The 18,422-nt window shown below is 39.0% G+C and overlaps 1 protein-coding gene across 7 annotated transcripts in view; it reads left to right on the forward strand.

Moving 5' to 3' along the window:
- The first annotated feature begins 13,306 nt into the window (after window positions 1–13,306).
- ARHGAP5 (Rho GTPase activating protein 5) overlaps window positions 13,307–18,422 on the forward strand; it is an 80,748-nt gene continuing 75,632 nt past the window's right edge. For 2 of the 7 annotated variants that reach the window (XM_045900681.3, XM_045900682.3), the window contains exon 1: window positions 13,571–13,773. The gene's annotated coding sequence lies outside the window, so the exon portion shown is untranslated. Of the gene's footprint in view, window positions 13,393–13,559; window positions 13,774–18,422 lie in introns of those variants that run through there. The other 5 variants (XM_064570933.1, XM_054513668.2, XM_064570935.1 and 2 more) reach the window with 5 other exon arrangements.

Genomic DNA, 18,422 nt, shown 5'->3' on the forward strand with positions numbered 1-18,422 from the left:
TAGGCAAGCTGGATATTTATAATGGGTTCACTAAACATAAACACATAGGAATATTGATAAATTTTTTATAAGAACAACTTCCCTAGCATGAAAAGCATATTAATAGTGCCACACATTGACATTTACATCCACGTGTGACATTTAAATCCAGTTGCATATGGTTGTTAAATAAAGGACCTGATATAATCAAGGAAGTTTTAGAGCTCAAAGGATTCTTAAAGAGCAGCTAGTCCAACATCCTTATTTTATGGATAAGAAAATTAAGGTTCAAAAAAGAGAAGACATTTACTCATGTGTTCAGGGAAGTAGTGCAGATCCAGATCTCCTTGGCTAGGGTTGGGTAGTTATTTCTCTTAGAGGCCTTTGAATATGTATGCCAAACACTGTCTGGAAACTTAACACATAGTGTCCCATAGGTACAATATTTCAAAGGTATATATGCCATTGGGATTAACAAAATACATTCATTTAAAAAAATGATAAAGGGCACCTGGGTGGCTCAGTCATTAGGCGTCTGCCTTTGGCTCAGGTCATGATCCCAGGGTCCTGGGATCGAGCTCCGCATGGGGCTCCCTGCTCTGTGGGAAGCCTGCTTCTCCCTCTCCCACTCCCATTGCTTGTGTTCCCTCTCTCGCTTTGTCTCTCTCTGTCAAATAAATAAATAAAATCTTTTCAAAAAATGATAAAAAAATTGATGGTAGTTTTTTTTGGTTGTCATTTTGTATTTGTCTCATCAACAGATTCTCAAAATACAAAATATCACATGGAAATCATTGAAAATTTTTGAAGTGAATATGAAGTTTGGGAACCACAACACAATATCCCTTCTCCTCTCTATTAAAACTTGTAATGATTCGGGGCGCCTGGGTGGCTCAGTTGGTTAAGCGACTGCCTTCGGCTCAGGTCATGATCCTGGAGTCCTGGGATGGAGTCCTGCGTCGGGCTCCCTGCTCGGCAGGGAGCCTGCTTATCCCTCTGACCCTCCCCCCTCTGATGTGCTCTCTCTCTCTCTCATTCTCTCTGTCTCAAATAAATAAATAAAATCTTAAAAAAAAAAAAAACTTGTAATGATTCAAAATGTCACAAAAATTGGAAAGGGATAATGATTTCTTTATTTGTTACTATTATTAATACGAACTGAGGGAGCAGAGGACCAGTAGTATTGATGAAAACATGAGTCTGAGACTGATGAAACAATAGAAGACAATAGTAACTCTGATACTGGTATGTACCCCATGCCACTGGGGCATTAGTTACTATACGCTCATGTCAAATGAAAGGTAATCTCCTTGTTTTACACACATGTTAAGATACATGGAACATTTTATTTTAATGGCATTTTTCCCTTGAGAAGAGTACTATCATAGGAATATCTACCTAGCACTTCATCCTGACTTACCAGTGGCACCCCTGACTCTCTCTGTTGTTTTGTTTTTAAAGATTCATTTATTTACTTGAGAGAGAGAGAGAGAGTGCATGTGAGTGGGGGCAGGGAGAGGGAGAGAGAGAATCCCCAAGCAGACTCTCCGCTGAACGTGGAGCCCAATGCAGGGCTTGATCCCACAACCCATGAGATCATGACCTGAGTCAAAACCAAGAGTTAGAAAGTCAACCAACTGAGCCACCCAGGCACCCCCCCTCTCTCTGGTTTTTAAACATCTCTAGAGAAACCTGCAAAACCCTATGGGTACCTAATTTTGACAATCAGCACTGTCAGGTCTTTCTTCTTTTTAACCTTATGGCCGTGTAAGCTCATTTCCTTTTGTTTACTCTTCACTGCATTCTTTATATGCTTCAGAGTAGTTTTCCTTTTCTCAAGCAAAAGAATCCAAGTTACTTCAACTCTTATGGAGCCTATTTCCCACAAAGTAGCACACTCTAAAGTATTTGTATTGAATTGTGCTCTGCGAGTAGACGTGAGCAGCACATCCCTAGAACAAAACACTCTGCCATGAGTCTGCACAAAGGCAGGGTTTGAGAAAATATGCCAAGCCTTTCCCAGATGAAATGAGGACCCGGAACACAGCCCTTATTACAATTCAACAAACCAACTGCTCATTCACAGTCAGAATGTTCTCAGAGTCTCCTCTGCTATTATATTCTGTGGGTTCCATGCTCGCCTTGATGTATGCGCCTCATCCCCATTAACTTTAATGAGTTTTACCGCACATCAAAAGAGACTGACCCATGTATGTGGGGAGCTGCCTTACGCTTTATTTCTCAGGAAACAAGATGCCACAGGGGTAATCTTACGTGGGATAATAGCCAAGGTCTTACTTAAGGCCTCCTTCCCATAGCAGATTCTGTTCCTGTGTCTCTTTGCATTTGAAGTGGTTGGAGTCCAAATAAACTTTTGCATTTAAAAGAAAAACTAAGATTTTTAGGCTAAAAATTTGGCAACCCAGGAAAACATTTTTATTTAAATGATTTGAGAAAAACACACATTGTTAAAGAATTGTGCCTATTATTTGTATTGAATCAACTAATACATGTACAAAATGACATTTTTAACTCTTGAATTTTCTAGATGTGTTTAAAAGGGTTGGTGCTTTAAGTGTTTAACTATATTATAATTATTTTTCTATACTACTATTACTACTGGTCCTCCTTTTGCTACTATTAATATACTACCAAAAGGATTTGCTGAGTAAGAATTCTGCTTTGCTTATCTTAAAACACCTCCCTTTCTCAAAAAAAAAAAAAACCCAAAAAACCTTCATTTCTCACTTTTTTGGGAATGTTCCTGCTAAAAGTTTAGTTACATTGAAGGAAATGGAAACACTATATGAAGGAGGGATGGCTTTTAAGAAATGGAATTTGTGGAATGCCCTTATTTTGGATGAGTTGCAGACTTCCAAATTCCACAGAAACCCAAATAAAAACAGTTATATGCCAGTTAAAACAAGACTTCACTCAGTCTTGGAACAGTCTGTATGTCATTTGGTGGTATGGCACTAACCTAAAGACTGTAAAAAACAAAGCCACAAGACTACAAAATTGACAATAGAAGAGAAAAATGAGTTGATTCAAAGTGCCTCTAACATTCAGAATGTAAGCCTGAAAAATCCTACACAAAAGTAATTTGAGCAAGTTAGTTGGTTAACTTGATTAAGAAGAAATTATTGCCCATTCAAATTTGTCATTCTTCAGCAGTTTATCTATGTATTTATCTACCCACATACCCACTTACCTACCTACCTAGCTGTCTATGCTTGTCATGTTTAAAATGAGAAATTGCAAATGACGAAGCTATTATAGAATAATAGAGATTGAAAAACTTATTTGCTCTTTGTTAGAAGATGCAAACTATGGGCCTACTTCTAGGGCATGATACAATCCTGACATGAAAATGAGCTCATTGCAAATAGGAACCATGACTTTCATGTTTATATTTCTGATATGAACAATCTTTGGCACATAGTGGGTACAAATTGATGGTTGTTGAATGAGAGGATATATCAAAATAGTATTTCAAAGAGATAGTCTCCCTAAGTTTCAGAACACCCATTCATTGTATTCTGCCAGTCAGTAGAATTTTAAGAAATGTTGTGAATGAGAAGGTATAATTAGTATGTGCAGCATTAAAAAAAAATCCTCTATTTTAAATTCTAAGAAAGTATATAGATATATGAGAAAGTATATATGAGGAAGTATATAGGATGAACATATAAAAAAGTATATATGATGAAAATATTTCTCAGAAAATTACCCAGAGGTAGCTACTGTTAATATTTTTATATATATTTTCCCCGGGCTTAATACTTAATACTTAAATGTATTCATATGTTTTTTATATTTGAACAAATTTGGGATAATACTGAATCTTCAGAATACATCAAACTCCAAATATATTTCATATACAAAATAATAGGGAATAAACTAAAAATACCCTATAACCAACTTACAGTTAATATAATATCACTTTCAAATAATAAGAGTTCTCAGCCAAATTAAACTAAAAGCTAAAACCAAATAAGATTTGGATCAGTGACATAGGGCCAATGAGACTAAGGAGGTTCCTGGATCTCTAGATTGTCAGCATTCCTAAAGTGTTTCCTCTTTGTATGAAGACTCTTCTATTTTTAAAGGACATTTCATCTCAGTAACTTAGGGTATTTATTCTCTATGACTTAGGAGAGTTTGATAGGCAAGTCTTCCCTCTATGCTGCAGGTGTATGTGGTAGCATCTGATCTAAAAATATCCTTGCAAATACCTATTATTGTGATGATTTAGCTAAAAATACTTACCTGAATGGTGGGCTGTGACAGCAGATCACAGCGACTTAACTGATGAGATGATGGGGGAAGGTGAAGAGTTTTACCCTAAGGTAAATTCAAAGAATTGTCAGCAGCCTGTTCCAATACAAGGTGAACATATAGAACACTGTCAAAGCCAGGGCTCTTTTATTAGAATTAGGATGACATTTGGGATGCGTACCACAATAACATGAACCCACAGGCCACACCGTGGATGTACACATAGTAAATCAGAAGGCAGGATTGGAACTGTAGTAGCCTCTTTTCTTTCTAATCCCTAAATCACTGTGGCACATGATTTCTTTGGGGCCAAGAAGTTGCCTTGCACTGCAAAATATTAAAAGGCATGGCAGTATTTTGAGGTATCAAATGAAAAGTTCACTTTGAAGTGCTGTAAAATTATACTCCTTTGGCTTAAAAGAGTTAACTCACTTTCAAAAATACTTATAACTGAAACTGAATTAGGCACCAAGGAGAAGAAGATTTGTTGTAGTTACTCACTTTTGATTGGAATGACTCAAAAGTCCTGCTCAAGGTTCACGTTATTGAGATCCTAGTTGTTCTGGATCAGGAAGCTCACTGTTTAATAATTCTTCACCCAGTTTTTCTGATAGAATGAATATTCTCTTTCTAACAACAAAATCAAATAGGATAACTGGCATGAAGCTATCCTGTTTGAATAAGGAGAAATTGGGAAAGAAAGCCTAGAAGACAATGTATTGCCAAATAAATAAACTGGCTGTAAGAATGCCCTAGAAGAGAAAGTATTTTACTCAATGACATTTTATCTTTTCCAACTTTTTGCAAGGAAGTGATTCTTGGGAAGTATTGGGAAATATTAAAATAAAGTCATTATTGCATTAAGAAAAAAATCTTAAAGATTGTTTTCGGAAAATTCAATCCAAGAATTTAAGATCCAATGAGGCTCAACTCAATTATAAGGCTAAGAGCCTAATTAAAAAATGGGCAAGAGCTGAATAGATATCTTATCAAAGAAGAGATACCAAAGGATAATAAGCACATAAGAAATGCTCAACATCATTTGTCATCAGGGAAATGTGAATTCAAACTATAATAAAACATTACTTCGTACCCACTAGAATGGCTATAATAAAAAAGACAGACAATAACAAGTATTGACAATCTAAATGTCAAGATAACTGATGAATGAATAAACAAAATGTGATATATCCATATAATCGAATACTAGTCAGTAATGAAAAAAGAAGGAATTATTGATGCATGCTAACATATGGATGCACCTCAAAAATGGAATAGCATGTAAAAGAAGCCAGTTGCACAGGACCACATAGTGTATGATTCCATTTATATTAAATGTCCAGAATAGGCAAATCCTGAGAGAAAGAAGATTAGTGGTTGTCTGGGGCTGAAGATGGAAATAGGATTGACTACCTGGACACAAGGGAGAAAAGACATAGATTGTTGGGACCCAGTATTGGCTACTTGGATGCTCTGGATTATACTGCTTGCGGGGTATGCAAAGTGATGAATACATTGTGGGAGTATAAAGAACTGTGGTCTTAGAAATCACAGGGTGACATTTTGGCAAAGAAGGTTAAGAGAAGATGACCTTGTAACAAGGATGGGGCAGGTATGCTCTGGGAAATCCAGAGGTTCAAAGCTAACGAAATAGATTTTAGGAAGGAGTTTTAGATGAATGTAAATTAACTTAGTTTCATCAGGATGAAGGTTTTTTTTGTTTTTGTTTTTGTTTTTTCTCTTTGTAGGGAGAGACGAAGTAATGGCCCTAGACAGAACCGATAAGGAAGCCTAGAGTAACAGCTTTGTCCTGGGTGTGGTGGTGGGTATGGGTGGGTGTTAAATTAAGTGTGAACCAGGAAAAAGTGAAGCCTGATTCCTGGACTAATCCTGCAAAATAATTTCAAACTTAATAATGTCAGAGTGGCAAAGGGACAATTTTGTGGATGCAGAAATTTCAGCTCAGGGAACTTCAATGACTTCTGAAGGTCACACAATAAGCAAAACCTGAGATACAAATTCAGGTCTCTTGACTCCCAGTTTGGTGGACTTTCTACTGCAGATGAATTTGTGCCCCAGCATTCCTTTGCACTGTAGTAAGACCATTTGGGCCTCTTCTTTAAACTGGTAATTGATTGTATTGTTTTGAGGAGGATGTAGTGAAGAGGAGTGCTACAAGATAAATGCCCAGACTTAAAACAGCAACCTTCAGTTCCCTGGGGTGATGGAAGCCAAAGGTAACCTAAGTATCAGCAAATCCACATAGGAAACCATCCAAATGGAATACATTTTATCATAATCCTTGTGGTCCAAAGGGGAATACCAGAGCATGTGGAAAGATCAGATCAGCATTACCAGCATTAGAGATACTATCTATTGTCTATACCTGAAAGCTTTTGAACAGAGTCTTAGTGTAGAAACAGGTTAAAAATAGAATCTGTGCCATGAGATCACCAGCAACATAGGCAATACTATTGGCAGATTTACATAATTAAAAATAAAGTCATTAAATATAACAAAATATATGTTCTTTGATATATTTTGGTCTGTAAGGCCTTAAAAAAAAAAAAAAAGTCATCAAAGACAGGCTACAATCCAGTGGTGGCAATAATATGTTTACCTAGACCATTTCGTTCCATTACATCAGAGATTGCTCAGATGGAAGCAGTCAATGCCCAAGGTGGCCTGTAAAAGGCCCAAGAGATAATTAAGAGAGAAGGAAAAGCAGATAGAGATTCAAAAAGTAGAAAAGGAAGAAAGAAGAAACAATCTAAAGTAGGAGTAAGAGGGGGAAAAAGAGAGAAGAAAGGAAATAATAAAAGAGAAAAAAATAGATTTATGTGATAGGCAGTTGCTTCAAGACAGTTTACCTCATCCTGCTTTATATATTTTATTTCTCCATTTTCAACACCACTATACTCCAAATTTTTATTGCACAAGAAATAATATGTTTGTTGTAAAAAATTAGAAAATACAGAAAAGCAAAAGGGAGAAAATTAATATTAGCTATAATCCGGCCATCTGGCTTAAATCTCTACTAACATGTTGGTCAGTAATATTGTCATCTTGTTTTCAATACATTTTCTTTCTACAAAAATGGAATCATATTACCTTTATTTCTTTGTAGCCTGATTTTTTTCCCCACAGAAATCAATATAGATATTTTTCTATCTCAAAAATCTATACTTTTAAAATATTTTAAATATTTGCCTGCATTTAAATGTAGTTTTACAAGAATTTGATCTACAGGACACGTTATGAATTTTTGCTGCTTTACTTTTACTTTATTACCACGTTTGTAAAATGTCAGAATTTCTAATGTAAATACTTTTTAAGGAGAAAATAGAATTACTTGTGGGTACTAAAGCTAGAAATAAATGAAGCATATGCTATAGTCCTGTGCTAGACTGTGCTGAAGAGAGGGATTGGAAGCCTATTTGGGGAAAGAAGAATATTAATTTTAAAAAAATTTTTTTATTAACATATAATGTATTATTTGTTTCAGGGGTACAGGTCAGTGATTCATCAGTCTTACACAATTTACAGCCCTCACCATAACACATACCCTTCCCAATGTCCATCACCCAACCACCCCATCCCTCCCACCCCCCTCCACTCCAGCAACCCTCAGTTTTTTCCCAGAGATTAAGAATCTCTTATGGTTTGTCTCCCTCTCCGGTTTCATCTTGTTTCATTTTTCCCTCCCTTCCCCTATGATCCTCTGTCTTGTTTCTCAATATCCACATATCAGTGAGATCATATGATACTTGTCTTGCTCTGATTTACTTATTTCGCTCAGCAAAATACCCTCTAGTTCCATCCACGTCGTTGCAAATGGCAAGATTTCATTTTTTTTTGATGGCTGCATAATATTTCATGGTATATATATATACCAAATCGAAACAAGAGTATTATTATCCATCACTATGTAATATATGTGTTTGAAAGAAGTTGTGTGTCCAATTAGAAAAACCACTTTATTATTTGAGAGGCTTTTTGAAGAAAATGCAGAAGCATGGATCGGCAAAGCAAACATTTATCATCTATTTACAGCTTATAATAATAGGGAAAAATAACAAAGCCTTAATTGTGAAGTGATTAGACAGCTTCTCATTGATTTCAGAAACTCTTAATCTGCACCAGTTCTTTACAATGTTCCCTGATGTTTCAGATCCACAGTTATTTTTGCTAGTGACTCATGTTTACCTTTTAGAGAGATGTGACGTGGAGAACTGTGGGTTGCGCTCAGGGAAGGACATCTAACTTTACTTTCACAGGCAAATTCAGCGATTTCTTCAAATGATTTGTATTTTCCAAAGTGATTATCTCAGCTAGTATTTCAAAATATAATCTAAAGCCTTCTGTTAGTAATAAATCCACAGAAATCCATAAAACCTAGAGTGTTTCATATTATTATTATCATCAAACATTCATTGAACTTTCTACTAGCCATGTTCTGGTTATTGTATAGGGCCAAACATTCATTTGCGATTCTTACCTAGCGGGGTTCACAATCCAAATGTGGCCTAAAGAGAGCAGGAATGAGGGGTATTCACAAAAATTATGTTCTTATGGTTAAATAGTCAAGCAATACGAGTTCCTCTTTCCCATTGTAATGATTTACGAACGACAGTGGTAACAATCTCAAAGAGAGAATTCAGTTAGCAACCTCTGCAATTATTTTTTAGCTTCGTGGGGTTAACCTTATTGGGGTTGATTAAATTCAAGCTGTGATCTTTCATAAAAACTCAATGGAGGGTCCAGATGGCCCAATAATACCTCCTTTTGTGAGAGAAAATAACTTGAAGATTTTTGTCTAACGAAAGTATTTGTGCTGGTGGGACCTGAATGAATTGTTATCCCTTTAAAAGGAGTCTGCATTACAAATAATCTTTATAAAATACTAATTATTCAAAAATAGAGTTCTGCTTTCATTATTTCAGTTATGTCCTAGGACCAGAGTGGCAAGAACATGACATTTTGAAGCTAGACTCTGATACCATCTTTGGGATTTCAGTCTGAAAATACAATTCTGGAAAATCAACAGAACAAGGCTCTGTGGAATAAAATGCCAGGAAGGTCAATACATTACTTTCCTACTGTTCCAGTCCCATGCTCACAATTACCTTAACTCTGGTCAAAATATTTTCTACAGTAACAGCCAAAACATAATTAGCACCTTTTCTTTATGCTGAAAATATCATTGGTAGCCATATAACAAATTTGGAGAAAGTCTTTCAGCACCCAACTCAGTGAATGGTTACTGGGGTTATTGGGTGTATCACCATTTGCCTACTTGAGGGAATAGCACGCCATCTTACTCCGCCTTCTGTCCACCTGATAGTCCTCACTGTATCAGACAGGGAGAAAGAGAGAATTCTAGGCAGGAGGTGGGGGTTAGGTGGGAGGTAGAAATGAGTTGTGAAATTCAATAGGAAATTACACAATAAACAATTGTTCAGTGCTTTGGTTATTTAGCTAATTTGCCTTTGTTATTCTCCAACTTCTTTGTGTATTTTGTCTGTAATCAGGTGACATTCTGAAGTAGTTTGTTGTCCAGAAGCCTGTCTTGTATCAGACAGGCAAAAAGTATTGGTCAATTTTATTATGAATGCAAAGGCCCTTTGTTTGGCTTTTCATTTGTTCTTGGCTGAGGCTTTAAAAGCCAAAGTAGTTATGATTAGAGATTTCCAGCAGGGGGTGCAGCTGCTTCTAGAGGGTAAATTCTTTTGAAGCCAAATCACATCCAACATCTGAAATATTGTAGAGCTGGAATTTTGATAACATTTATGGCTGTCATCTCTTTTGATCCTAGAAAGTCCATGCATATTAATACTTTATTAGGGTGTGTTAAAGAACTAGAAATTTGTGGAGAATATTTAAATTAAAAACTTAAAATGCCTGACCAAAATCTCATTCTGCTAATTTTTTCAAAGTAAATGACGAACAAAGCTTCGGGTAATTTTAATTATCCAGTACAGCAGATCAAGAGCTTAAATTTTTTATTTTAGATAAGAAGAGTAGATGATCTGAGAGAGCTTGGTAATAGTTACTCCATCTCTCCCTCTCTCTCTCTCTCTCTCTCTCTCGTGTGTGTGTGTGTGTGTGTGTGTGTAAAGAATACATTACTTATTTTTTCAAGATTTGTCCTTTTGGGTGGGGAGGGTGGGTGTTTAAAGCCATTTCTTTTCTTTTTTTTTTTTTTTTTAAGATTTTATTTATTTATTTGACACGGAGAGAGAGAGACAGACAGCAGGAGAGGGAACATAAGCAGTGGGAGTGGGAGAGGGAGAAGCAGACTTCCCGCGGAGCAGGGAGCCCTACGTGGGACTCGATCCCAAGACCCTGGGATCATGACCTGAGCCGAAGGCAGACGCTTAATGACTGAGCCACCCAGGTGCCCCTCATGTTTAAAGCCATTTCTTTGAAGGCATGGTTCCTGATCAACTTTAAACGATGCCATCTTATTCTTTGTTTTTTGTTTTATTTTTTCCTCTTTATTGCCTTTTATTTGTAGATATCTGAGCATTTTCAAGCACAGGACTTTGGCCCCCGGTTCCCATGTTCACATTTTTATTTGTACATAAAAGTGTATGTTTTATTTTTTGAGAAGAGCAAGTAATATAAAAACAATAAAAATCTGTTAATTTTTTTCATACTGGTAAGCAGCTTTAGACTGTTAGTATTGATAAGGAGCAAAGTTTTAAAGTTCCAGACCCCTTAAGTCAAGATGGATGATGTGGGAGGACTAACAGTAATGTCAGCTACGAAAATTATCCTTTGAAAATCATGGCTTTGTTTGTTACATTTTCTGGGTCTTCATTATGAGAATATGACATTTCAAGTCTTGTTTTTCCTCCAGAATCATGTCTTGATTCTTTAGTATCATGTCGTTTTAAAGGAAGCATCATCGTATAAAGAAGGTGTAATTTTCACCTTATTTATATGATGATGCTTCCTTTAAAAGACCTGATTTATTTGACTTGGGTTTATGTTGATACATGTCCATGGTTATGAAATTTCTGATTATTTAGGAAGTAATTTTTAAAGTGTCTTTAGGGTGGACACTCTATAACACTTAACATTTCAAAGTTGTGACACTGAATCAGCTTACTGTATTTTTAAAGACTCTTAGTACAAAGGTCAAGAAATGCATTTAAATGCATGAGCTTTCCAACCTGCACAGGGGGTATGGGTACTTATGGCATTAGGACCTCACACTGATGGTTCCACTCCCTTTCCCCAATTTCTTCCTCTCCTTTTCTTCCTTCCTCTCTATATTTACTTTGATTGCAAGTTTTCTTTTGCATCCTTCCCTTGCCTATGGTTTGTAAATGAAAGAAAGAAGTGCCTACAGACCTTAACTACTTAACCTATTTGGTACCATTCAGATGCAAGAAAGTGGCTGGAGTAAGGAATTTCAGTGATGCCTTTTTAAAATTAGGGAGGAGTAAGAGACATAAAGAAATTAAACATGTCTCTTCTGCTTTGTCTATTAAGTTTACCTTTGAGAAATATGGACGGTAGAGGGGCAGGAGTGTAGAACCAACTTCTGCTGGAATATTGTGATAGATTTACTGACATATTTTCTGATTTTTACCAAAAGGCAGTTTTTGTTTTTTCTAGTTTACCAACAGGCCATAAATGTACTTCTGGTTGGCAGCAGCTGCATCATTATAACACAAAAAAAGCAACCTTGGCTAACTTCAGTACCTTATGTAACATAAGAAATAAAGAATAACTGGAACTTAAAAGATTTTTCATGTTAACTTTACTGATGATGAACTGTTTCCAAGGTAAGAAACAAATCTTTCCCCAAAGAGAAATTCTCCCCCAAATTACTTCTTTTAGACTTAACAAGTTGGGGTAGACTTATGTTTCTGCTCGTTCTTTTATCTGCTGGCAACTAATTTTAAGACCTCTCTGTAAGACCGATTCTGATGACCTTGGGAAAGTCACAAGACATCAGTTTCTTCAATGGTAAAAAGAAAGGCATTTTTCTACCGTCCGTCTTTCCTCCACCTTTCAATACCAATGCTCGGAAAAGAAATACACCGAAAGCCCGGTGTACCCCCAAACTTGTAAAATTTCCATGTCTCAAAAAATACTGAATATACTTAAGGTAGGATAATAAAAGCCTGGTTCCTAAGGTTGGGCTGGTGTGAGCCGGCGTCTTTGGGGCCACCCTAAGCCCCTAAATCTTGGTATCTCGCTTAACTTCCATTAAGAACAAAATAAACCACGGGCCTGTCAGCGACCGTGCGGTGTGGACGGAGAAAGGGATTCTTGCTCCCTTGGAGTTTTGCCTTCTGGGTGAGCATGGCACCAGGTCCCGGGCGGGTGATGTCTGTAGTTGGCGAGCGATCCCCAGGCGGAAAACTGGCTGCATACGTAGGAGTAGACATGAGAGCATGTCCCCGCGAACAAGCTGGGACGCATATTTTTCTCCCTTGAATTCTTTAATGCTCAGAGACCGTAGGGGGGTTTATCGAGAATCTCTCGGTGCCCGTGCGATGTTTTGCAACGGCTAACACAATACCAGGTTCCTTTGCAGTATTGTGGTTTGCTCTCAGTTTCAGCCAGAAACCGGAACAGAAGGAAAGGGAGAAAGCAGGGAAGGTTCGGAGACGACCGCGCTCAGGGTTGCATGATCTGCAGCTGCTAAAGCGTGGAGGATGGGACGGAGGAGGAGAATACGGAGAAAGGGGAAAGCTGAGGAAAAATACTCACGCCAATGGGTAAAAGGGAAAAGGTGAGAAGGAATGGAGTAGGAGAGGGAACCAATGGGTGGGAGAGGCGGAGGAAGAAGGGGGAAGGGCAGAAGCCAATGGGGGAGCCCGGACGCGAGCGAGGACGCGGCCCCGCGCTTGCTCCCCTCCCTCCGGCCCGAGCGCTCGCGCCTTCCCAGGCTCCCCGGAGACGAGGGCAGGGGCGGGGCCCGGCCGGGCGCGCGGCGCGGGAGGAGCCGCGAGGTGAGGGCGGCGGGGGCGGGGAATTGTGGGGAGGACGGTGCGGGTGCGCGCGCGCGCGCGCGCGCGCCCCGTCGAGGCTGCGCCGCCGCTCCGCCCCCGGCCGGGTGTGTGGCTGCGCGCGCGCGCGTGCGTTCCGGCGGTGCGCGCCGGGAGAGATGCTGAGGTAAAGTTCGGGAGAGAGGGAGAGAGATCCGTCAGCGCGAGGGAGCCCGAGTGGCCGCCATTACTGAGCCCGGCGCGGCGGCGGGCACAGGGGAAGGGGGGAGGGACGGGGCCGCCGCTGGTGGCGGGAGGGAGGGTGGGAGGGTGGGTTACCCGGCCGCGGGAGCTGTAGGGCTTAAGGTTTCGGGGCGTGTGTGTTGGGAGGGCGGGCGGAGGTGGCTGAAGGGACGCGGCGCTTGGTGAGCGCGCCGGGGAAGAGAGGCGAGCAGAGAGTGGAGGAGGAGGCGGCGGCGGCGGGAGCGCTCCCCAGGAATGTCGCTGCCGCCGCCACCGCCGGCGCCGCTGCCGTTGAGGAGGAGACGGAGGAGACCGACGGTGTTAGGTAGGACCTTGAGATCCCCGCTCCTCTGGGCCTGCCCGCTCTCCCCCTCCCCGACCGGGACCCTCCCGCCACCGGCTGCCCCGCTCGGTAGCCGCCGCCGGTTGTAACCAGTTCAAGGCGCTGGGGCCCCGCAGCCACGGAGGGGAGCCTGGCGCCGCGCTCCGTCCTCGCAGGCCGAGCGGGGAGCGGCTGGCGCGGGGGGGATACGGTCGGCGTGAAGGGCAGAGAGGCCGGGGGAGGGGGCGCTTTCTCCACAGGTGACGCGGCCGGGGTCGGCGGAGGCCTGGTGGTGGCCGGGGATCGCGCCGGCCCCGCCAGGCGTCCGCTCTCGCCCGCCGCCCTCACTTGCCCTGCTCTCCGATGGTACGTGGGGAGGGAAGGTGGCGGTGTCTGTTGGCTGGGTTGCTGCTGTTAACGAGTTCCACCTGGAAGGGGGAGGGGGTGGGCGCATATTCGCGGAAACACAATCTTCGTTGCAAACTTAAGCGCCTTTCAAGGGGATCGGCCCTTTCACTTTTTCCCGATCTCCCCCACTCCTGCTTGGGTTCTCTTCAATTTCCCATCTGCTGCGAAAGCTCGGGGTAGGGTGTGAGAAGTTGCACTGCGCAACCAAAACCCGGAGTCTTATCGGTTGACTGCGGCTGGGTTGAGGCTTTGATACTGAGTTTTTGCGAGAATAACCTCTAGATTCTTCTTCTGTTTCCACTAAAGAAAAGTATCGGGGTGGGGGCGGGGAACCGCGCGGGAGCGCGCGCGCACTTATCCACACATAAATACTCCCTCACACCCTCCCTCTTCAGCGTTATTAGAAATGCGGGTGAGGTGGAGACTGGGTGTAGCTGGCGCCGAAAGGTGCTCGGAAGTAAAGGCAAACTATTAGGACGTTTGGTAAAATTCCGAGAAAGTTGTAGGGAGACGCTTACACTTTTGCCATATGATAGAAATCCAGTTTGGGCTCATGCTTAATAAATGGGAATTTTAAGTGTTTTAAACCTAGACCAAAATAGGCATATAGATTGTGTGTACGCCCATTTTTAAGTTTAAATTCCTAACGAAATTTTGCTTTATTTCCTCTGTGATAGATAGGAAACAGTACCATTTTTTAAAATAGTGAAGTGTAAAACGGTGGAATGCGTCGTTGTATTTACTGTTCTTTGCCTTTGCTGCCTTCTACAGGTGTTGAGGAAGGGTGTGGAGGGGAGGGTTTGCCGTCTTCATTTTAAACATCCAAAACCAATACTCAATTTCAAAGTGGGGGGGGGCAGTTATTTGCATTCAGTGCATTTGCATTCACTTCAGGAAGTATTTCTCAAAATCTCCATTTAAAATGGTTCTTTAAGCAAAAATTTGATCCAGATGCAACTATGTGGAAAAATACTTGGTTAAGATACATTAGCAAAATGTGTTTTGGAGATGTTTTACTGTCAATTCCAGTTTATTTGACTTCAGTATGATAAAACTGTATTCTTAATGAGTAGTGTTAGATATACATATTATGTAGGTAACCTACTGGACAGTTTGCAGATTAAGGTTTTATTTCCATTTTAAATTGCTTTCTCACTTTTGGCCTTTTCATCTATCCTTTTCAAATTGACTCTCGTTTCCCCTATCTGTAGTAGAGCAGAGGAAAAGAGTGTTAAGTGTGGATCACCAAAAACTTGCATAGGTCTTAAAGCACTTTATGAATAAACATACATGATTGAAAAGCTGGATATACCTGGGTATTTAACTCTCAAGAAAGGTGCTATTGGGCTGTTGATCTGATTGACTTAAAGCAGACTAGTTAGAAGGACACAGATGACTAGATAACAATTGATTTGGTTGTCCTGTGCAAGCTACTTTTTTTTAACCCTCCTCAGCATGTGTTGTTATTTTACCATTCTTTGTGTACGTTCCTTACAAAGGCTTTGGGGAATGGGTGGGTTACACTTCGCTATAAGAAAGAATTGTCACAGAAATCTGATTATCTTTGTCATTTTTAAGTACCCCACCCCATTTAAATTACTTTAGCAATTTAAAAAATGTATTGCAAAATTAGTATCTTAAATTCACATCTCCAAAATGCTTTGAAATCCCTCCACACACATACACTTTTTTCTGTTTGAAAAGCATATTCAGTACACTTACTCTTTTGGAGAAAATAATTATTTTGACTTTGAAAGTTAAGGTTTTTTTTTAAAGGAATAAAATATTGTATTTGCATTCATTTTTTTGGAATTGAAGTTGTGGTTAGAAAACAGTTTTGTGACTCAGTTTTTTAATACTGAAGGAAAAGTTCTGTCTCAGAATTCCACTAAACTTTTTTCAACATTAGCAGGTCTTAAGTAAGGTAAGTGTTACCTTTTAGTATGAAATGGCATAATAGAAAATTTCTTGGTGGCTAAGTTTCAAACTAGTTTCTATACAAATTATTTTAAAAACTCTGTAGAGCTGTAAGACCCCTGATTTTTTTCTTTGCACACCAAGAAGGTATGCAGGTAATATAATTTACTCAAGAAGTGTTATATGGTGTTAGGTTTTAATAATATCTGTGTTCCTAAAAAATGTTTGTAAAATACATTTAAAGTACACCAGGGGAGCTTGGTTTTCTATAATGAATGGTGAAGAAACCTTGATAAAGTGATCCATCATTTGGTGGCTTGAGTAATCAAGCTCCTGTTTGTTCAAATGAAGGCTGTAGTTAATCATTTTCTCAAACCAGGAACAACTATATTAGAAATTAAGAAAAATAGTTCAGTGCTAAGAATTTTTAAGTGTGAACTTTAATTTAATTGGTTTTAAAACTCTGTTGCTTGAACCACTTAACGGATTTTTCCTGGATGGCTTGAGACTTCCTCTGACAACCCAGCAGCTGCTTTTTTTGTTTGTTAAATGTATTGTACTTGAATATAAGAATTTCTTTGAAAAAAGAAATCTGCGCATAAAGGAAACTTTTAAAGCCTCTGCTTTGTAATTCATTAATTCGTATTACCTTTATTTAGCATTTACTGTGTGCCTGGCCGTGGAGATACCAAGATAGAGATTGTGTAGCTTGAGCTTTAGTTGAAGAGGTAGTAACTATAAAGGAGTGAATAAGTACGTACAAATACTAAAAAATGCAGAAAAGGTAACTATTTCTATCAGGTGCTCTTTGGGAATTATTTACAGAATAATCATTTGAATTTGGATGCATTAACTGCAAATAGGAGTTTGAATATAAGAGAGATGGTAAACAAGGTTGGTCTTTTTTTCACTGTATTTTGGAGGTTGACGGTCCACAATACCTTAGATTTGCAGTAAAAATAGATGTTAATGTTTGGTCATGTCTTTGTGTTTGACTCCTTAGAACTATTACTTGGGAATAAGAGTTATGTATAACTTCGTAATTTTAGGGTTAAAATATGATGTGTGTGTGTCAGTTGGTTAGATTCTCAAGCTTTTTTCATCATGAAGAGTTAATGGTAAAAGTAAATTTTCATTTTTCTAGCTTCACACTAGATTTAGCCTATTTTGTTCCTGAACAGTATTTTATTGAGCAGCTAGGGCACTGTGAATAATACAAGGAAATATAAAATATTACTCCCTTAGAAGAGCTTATAGCTTTCTTGGGGAGAGAGCTTGACAATTTAGGAATGGTTGGATACCAGCTCAAGATAGAGTAGAAGAGCCATATAGAAGGCAGGACATACTGATTTTTAAAATCAGTGTAAAGGAATTTAGATAAAGGAGATAAGATTTAGAAGTTGGGGAAGATTGCGATGAGTAAGAAGAAAGACAAGTAAGTTAATGACACTGTGGACCAAAAGCACGGGGAAGTGAAGATAGATTGGCTGGTGAGGGGAAAATAGGTAAAAATTTAAGAGCATCAGTTTGTACCTTTTGAGTGAAATTGAAAGATTTAGGGAAAAGTATTAACACAAGGTTAATAGAAGGAGTGTTGGTGAAATAATTCTTGTGTTACTCTTTATCTTCTTTGTTGTATTTGGCGTTACTAGCAACCTTGGAAAAACTTGTACATTGGTTGTTATAGTTTGTTAATTTTCTTCCTGTTGATCATGTATTCTTCCTGATCCAAAATTTTGTTTCTTTCCATACTTACCTTTTCTTACCTTTTCAGAACCAAATAATAATTCTTTTTATTTACTTATTTTTATTTTGGTTGCTTGGAGAACTAGTGGAAAATTAGCATTTCTATGATCTGGGGAATTGAAAGATCCAGATTTCTTCTTTATTAACTAAGTAACTAAATGTTTCTTATAAGAGTATTAAATGGTCTCTTAAATAATTTTAAGTTTATGATCTTGAAATTTATGTTACTGATTTTGATGTTGCCTCATTTCATTTCTATATTTTCATTTCTCTTTAGAAATACTGTCACCTGAAACTCAAGTGACACCACCATCTGTTGCTGAAACTGATTAGTTTTTCGTTAAGAAACATTGATTCATTTGTCTTTATTTCTTAAAATTAGCAGCCAGTCACCAAATTCTTTTTCTTGGATTTTTCTTTTCAATTCTGTGGTAGTTCAGGTGCTTTTAAGCCTCCAGGATTTGTCCATCCTTTGGGCTTTGTGCCTCAGCAAATCTAATTTTGTATTCCATTTCTAGCTTATAATGATTTCTTATTGCTTATTACAAGGTCTAACTCCTGCTTGTCCTTGAAGACCTCCT

The sequence above is a fragment of the Mirounga angustirostris genome, unplaced genomic scaffold (genome assembly GCF_029215605.1).
Source record: "Mirounga angustirostris isolate CCGP_5_RB_7025 unplaced genomic scaffold, mMirAng1.0.hap1 SCAF_9, whole genome shotgun sequence".
NCBI classification, from domain to species: domain Eukaryota; kingdom Metazoa; phylum Chordata; class Mammalia; order Carnivora; family Phocidae; genus Mirounga; species Mirounga angustirostris.